Source organism: Podarcis gaigeae, assembly GCF_964106915.1.
Source record: "Podarcis gaigeae genome assembly, chromosome: 17".
NCBI classification, from domain to species: domain Eukaryota; kingdom Metazoa; phylum Chordata; class Lepidosauria; order Squamata; family Lacertidae; genus Podarcis; species Podarcis gaigeae.
The window spans coordinates 9116512-9123278 of NC_139694.1; positions in this window are offsets into that span (position 1 = coordinate 9116512).

Here is a 6767-nt window from a genome sequence, read left to right on the forward strand (position 1 = left end):
ACAGCAGATCAGTCTGCCAGGTCTCCCAGCCTTTAGAGACTTGGGACAGACACTGCAGCAAGTATATGGCTTGTCCTCACTCAAGCAAACATTCATACATTCTTTATATAAAAAAACAGCATATGGCAGTTTGGCTAGGACTTCCCATTGCTCCACCTGACCAGATGAGGGCATAGGTGGCAAATACCCAAATCTTGCAGATAAGATTCCCCTTTCTGGGCTCAGAGCCCAGGCCCTCAAGCCCACAGATAAGGATAGCATCAAAGCAAACTCCATTAGCTTCTATCAAAGCAACTGAATATATGAGCTCATTGATACAACGGCCAATTAATTGTGTGCTTATCTTGACTACCAAGATGGTGTTTGCAGAGCTTCCGGGACAATTCACCTTTGGTTCTATGCAGGGCTTTATGAACAAACCCAAAACAATTATTGCTTTTAATATTTCACTGATATGGTGACTACCTCTTACGACCATTTGTTTTGTTGGCATATGACAATAATGCTGTGTTGACGTTTGCAACAGAACACAAGAAAGGCTCGAGTCTTGCTTTTCAACACTTGGAAACTGCTGTCTTGTTATAGATCCAGCAATGATCATAGAATTGTAGAGTTGGAAGGAACCCTGAGGATCATCTAGTCCAACCCCATGCAGTGCAGGACTATGCAGCTGCCCCATACGGGGATTGAACCTGCAACCTTGGCATTATCAGCACCACGCTCTAGCCAACTGAGCTATACTCCTGGATCAGCAAACAAGATGCTCACGCAGGGAGGCTGTGACAGCTCTCCTCTGATGTGTAAGTGTCAATGGCTGTCAGGGAACTGCCATCGGAGCCAGAGGCGGAGCGAAGGCTCCAGAGGGATGCCGGAGAGGGTTCCAGTAGGGAAAGAGGCCGCCCATCTGGTGGGGAAGGAAATCAGCGTAACACCAGTGGAGAAGGGGGGCAGATGGGGGAATCGGAGAGGAGGCTTCAGGACTCTTCACTGGAGACCAGCGGGGAGAGCACGGGTCCTCCGCTGCCCACACCCTCCCTGCGCAGAAGACTTCCGCGCAGGGAGAGTAAGAGGAGACTTGGCGTCAAAGAATTTCTTTGCTGGAAGAAATTCAAGAAACGCCCACTGATGGATTCTGCCAGCAACTGAGACAGCCACAAAGTGAAGGGCTGTCCAGACAGAAAGGGTTCAACCAGGTAACCTAGCCAGGAGTGGCGGCAACTTACACACGAGCAACCCCTAGAACCATTACAATGGGAGTGCCTGCACATCAGAGGGAAGTTTTTATTTTTTTATTTGGATTTGATATCCCGCTTTATCACTACCCGAAGGAGTCTCAAAGCGGCTAACATTCTCCTTTCCCCTCCTCCCCCACAACAAACACTCTGTGAGGTGAGTGGGGCTGAGAGACTTCAGAGAAGTGTGACTGGCCCAAGGTCACCCAGCAACTGCATGTGGAGGAGTGGGGAAGCGAACCCGGTTCCCCAGATTATGAGTCTACCGCTCTTAACCACTACACCACACTGGCTCCAATGGTCACTCAAAACTACTCCCTATATGTGGCAACATATCACTTTTTCTTGGATGCCTCACGCTATGGTTGTAAAATAGGCAAACTTGCAGCTGAAGTGCACATAATTGATGGCTGAAGAGCAAAACATCCAGAATTCACGTGACAATAAAACAATGGGTCACCATAAGACGTAAATTTGAACTGGTAGGTTGGAATATCAAAAAGGCTGGGAACCACAGATCTAAACTAAACAGCCCGCAATGTAATCTTTCCTCCAAGGGGAGTTGCTCTAGCCCAGGGGTCAGCTAACTTTTTCAGCAGGGGACTGGTCGACTGTCCCTCAGGCCTTGTTGGGAGCCAGACTATATTTTGAAAAATATATATGAACAAATTCCTATGCCCCACAAATAACCCAGAGATGCGTTTTAAATAAAAGCACACATTCTACTCATGTAAAAACAGGCTGATTCCTGGACCGTCTGTGGGCCGGATTGAAAAGGCGATTGGGCCGGATCCAGCCCCCGGGCCTTAGTTTGCCTACCACGCTCCAGCCCATCCATCATTTTGTTGGGCATTTATCTGAACCTTTTCCAGCTGTGCAACCATCTGCCTTGTTGAGGTGTCCCAACCAGAACATTTCACAGTATTCAAAGTGCGGCTGCACCTACATTTGTATAGAGACATTATGATATCAGTAAAATAAAAGCCGTCCTGCCAACCGTGAGCTCCTATCGCTCAGTGGCAAAAGTAAGGAGGTTGGAGAAGAACAAGAAGTTGAAGCACTGGGAATAAACGAGCCTTTCAGACCCTATGATCTGTTAAGAAAGTTACTATGGTACTCTACTAGTTCAGGCGTTCAGGCATTCACAGTCCTCAAGTGGTTTCCTCTTCTTTTGCCACATGACTTCCTCTTCCCCCACCTGTGTCTTGCTGTGTTAGGTCCCTGATGGGTGCCAAGGATGTTGCTATGTCTCCAGTTGGCTCAGTCAGGCAATGTCTGCAGAGACACTCCTTGTCACCAATGAGCTTCCATCTCCTTCTCGCTTTACTGCTCTCATCAGGTAAGTGTCCAGTCACCATGATATAAAGCCAGACTTTTGCAGATCGTGTCTCGTTTATAACGCCCACCGGAAACACCGGTGGGCTCAGTTTTAATCTTCCACTTGCTGGAATGACTGAAGAAATACAATAGCTTTAAAGAGAGTTGCTGTATTGATCTCAAATGGGTGAAGAGTAGTGACAAGGCAGGATAAACGCACATGCCATGCGGAATGCTGCCAATGTCAATTCTCTGAGAAAACTGTTGTATGTTTCCAGCCCTTGTTCATCCTTCTCTGACCTCTCTGCTCTCTGCTGCTCTCTTTTTCTTTGTGTCTGTCTGTTTTCTCTTCCTGTCTCCTTCTCCTTCTCTTTTTCAAACAAGAAAGTGGTGTTGATATCATTCAGTCCTAATCCACAGAGAATATAAGTGTTTCTATCTATCTATCTATCTATCTATCTATCTATCTATCTATCTATCATCTATCTATCTATCTATCATCTATCTATCTATCTATCTATCATCTATCTATCTATCTATATCTATATCTATCTATATCTATCTATCTATCTATCATCTATCATCTCTCTCTCTCTCTCTCATCTATCTATCTATCTATCTATCTATCTATCTATCTATCTGATAAGCTTGCTGATACAGTGGTACTTCAGGTTAAGTACTTAATTTGTTCTGGAGGTCCGTACTTAACCTGAAACTGTTCTTAACCTGAAGCACCACTTTAGCTAATGGGGCCTCCCACTGCCACCGCGCCACCGGAGCACAATTTCTGTTCTCATCCTGAAGCAAAGTTCTTAACCTGAAGCATTATTTCTGGGTTAGCAGAGTCTGTAACCTGAAGCGTATGTAACCTGAAGCGTATGTAACCTGAGGTACTGTATTTGCCTTATAGATATCGAAAGCATCAAAGTGGGAAAGGAGTTAATAGAAGTTCTCAATTCCAGCCTCTTCTGAATAGTCACTCATATCACGTTTTTTTGTACTTTCTGCAATGTTGTGATAACAAAAGTACAACTTAGGCACAAAAATTTGCAGGGCACAAATGGATCCATGTATCTGGGGGACCCTTATGTCACACAATTCTCCCTTTATACTTCTGATTCACAATGAAATCTTTCAACTCTTTTATTTTGCATTTTTGTCCTTATAGGTTCTGCTCTTGATCAGTCTCAAGACATGGTCGTCAAGAAAGGGGACAATGTAACCCTAGACTGTTCCCAAAAAAATTCCAATTACGTTAGCATGTACTGGTACAAGCAAGAACGGAAGATGCATGCACAGCTTCAGCTGGTGATTTATTCAACAGGGACTTCTGATGTTGAGAAGGAATTTAAAGACCGTTTCAAGAGCCCTGGAACACAGAATAAGCGGCTGTCTTTGATCTGTGAGGGAGCTCAGCCAGAAGACACAGGCACCTACTTCTGTGCCAAGCAAGATCACACAGTGAGACACCAGCTGAGGAAGACAAACACAATTCTCTTCCCAGGAAACAAGACCACCTGAATATATCTTGCAGGCCAAGGACAAAAATGCAAGGGGGCAGGCTTTTCGTAATGTAACATGGGACACTATCTACCAGGATGTTCTCCTGCACAGGGCCTGTTTAAATGAACAGGGCCTGTGCAAGAGCTTGTACATTTATGGATGAAGATATTTTACTGAGGCAGACACATGATCTGATAATGGTCCACACTTTTAGCTCTGCAAGGCCTGGGGAAGAGTCTATCTACTCCCCTCAGTCTGTGCTCTCGCGCAGTTCCCATTCACTTCAATGGCCCTTGTGAGAGAAAACATTTTTGTGTCCCTCAGAGCAAAACGTGCAAGCGATATCTGCAGCGCCATCTTTACAATGAACAGCAACACAGATTCCTGACCCAGTACATCATGTGCCGCCTGCCACAAGGCCATAGACTTGTTTTCTTCTCTTATTTCCTCACCTTTTTATCTCCTTTTCATTGCACCCCTGCCTTTTTATATCTCATCATTTCCCTGATCCCAATTACATTCTTTTTGTAACTTGGTTTTGTTTTTCAAATTTACAGTGTGGGGGCAGGATTTAGCCCTAAGTTACTAAGGTAATGGGGCCCTTTATAGGTCCAGCTGTCCTTTGTCAACAACAAATTGTCACTGTTTTTTGTGTTGAATATATGCTGTATGGTAATTTATGGACCTAATAGGTATCTATTACTTACATCATAGGAGCCTACACAACACAAAACACTGTTGCTTTATGTAGGTTTTATTTTATTTGTTTTTTATCTTATATTTTGGAAGTGTACATCCAGGTGTTTTTTTCCTTTAATTTTTTTGGGGACCCCCAAGAGAGTGGGGCCCTATATAGCTTGTTTATACATAAATACTGTACTGATCCCTTCCCATAGTCCTCTCCCCATAAACTTACACCTGCAATAATATAGCTGTGGCATGTGTTCATTTGTCTGATACCAATGCTCTCCTCCCCGATCCTTTCCACTAGGGGTCAGCGGTGTACAAATATATGACATGTGCTCACTTTGAACTTTGAACACAAGGTAGTTTGTTTAGCCCAGGCACGGTCTACCTGCTGTGCCGTAGCTGCCTGAACTTTTGAGGTTTTCCCCAGCTTGCCTGCATGAGAACCCTTAACAGGAGATTCCAAGACTTGGATCTGTTCAGCATGCAACACATTTGCAACTACCACACTATATAATAATAATAATAATAATAATAATAATAATAATAATAATAAATTTTATTTATATCCCGCCCTTCCCAGGGCGGCTAACAACACTAAAATACAAAAATATAGTGGTATCTCACGTTAAGAACTTAATTTGTTCCGGAGGTCCGTGCTTAACCTGAAAGTGTTCTTAACCTGAAGCACCACTTTAGCTAATGGGGCCTCCTGCTGCTGCCGCGCTGCCGGAGCATGATTTCTGTTCTCATCCTGAAGCAAAGTTCTTAACCCGAGGTACTATTTCTGGGTTAGCGGAGTCTGTAACCTGAAGCGTATGTCACCCAAGGTACCACTGTACATGTTTTGAAGCACAGCCATCAAAAGAAGTCCCCTTGCCACCCGAAACAGAGGATTGTTCATTATGTTTGATGGCGGGACACAGCCTCTCTTCTGTGTCATGGCCTCCCTTTAAAACTATGGCCCTAAGGCCATATTGTGTCCCATTTCTTGCTCTGTTGAGGCTAAGAACCTAAGAACTGCTTGTTAGACAAGGCCAAAAGGCCCATCTATTCCAGTATTCTCATTGTATGCGGTGGTCCTTCATTTTCTCTTGCCCACCTAAGTTTCATTGAGCTAATTTCCTGGTTGGCATCAAATATGCTACTGTGTCTTCTGTTGGCTTAGTCATGAAAATGTCTCCTCAGAAGTGTTCAAAAGTCCCAATAAGGCTCTGCTCCAAGTTTTGCGCTTCATGGTGGTCAGGAAAAGGACAAAACCAATTATTTATAAATGGACTGGTAAAAGCAAGAAAGGAAAATGGACGCCCAGCTTAATCTGGTTGTTTTTCCCCCAGCAGGAGAGTTTACCACTGAGAAGGAAGTTTAAGGCTGCTTCAGGAACCCAGAAATGGAAATTTTGAGTTGTCCCTGACCTAGCTGAGAGACACGGGCTCCCAGTTCTGTACCAAGGAAGATTATACAGTGAGAGGCAAAAGCCAAAGAAACAAAGGACAGACCTATTCATAGGGTTTCTGTTACACTCACAGCAACGCCAGATTTACTGATGCCTGGGCCCAATCCAAACTGCACCTGTCTGTGGTGGTGAAATAATAATGAGAACACAGGAAAACAATAGACAATCTGTTGCCGATTAATGGTCCACCCCAATCATCTGTCTTGTTTTCCTTATAGTGCTGTGGCACTCATGTCCTGCTGGGTGGGGGAGGTGGTAGCTTCCCACAGGTTCATCACTGTGAGAACAAGATGCTAGCCTATACTAGCAGGCTTTTCTTATGTTTCTTGTACAGTGGTACCTCGGGTTACAGACGCTTCAGGTTACAGACGCTTCAGGTTACAGACTCTGCTAACCCAGAAGTAGTACCTCGGGTTAAGAACTTTGCTTCAGGATGAGAACAGAAATCGCGTGGCAGCAGGAGGCCCCATTAGCTAAAGTGGTACCTCAGGTTAAGAAAGGACCTCCAGAACGAATTAAGTTCTTAACCTGAGATACCACTGTATTGAGATTTGTCCACGGGATTTCTTTTA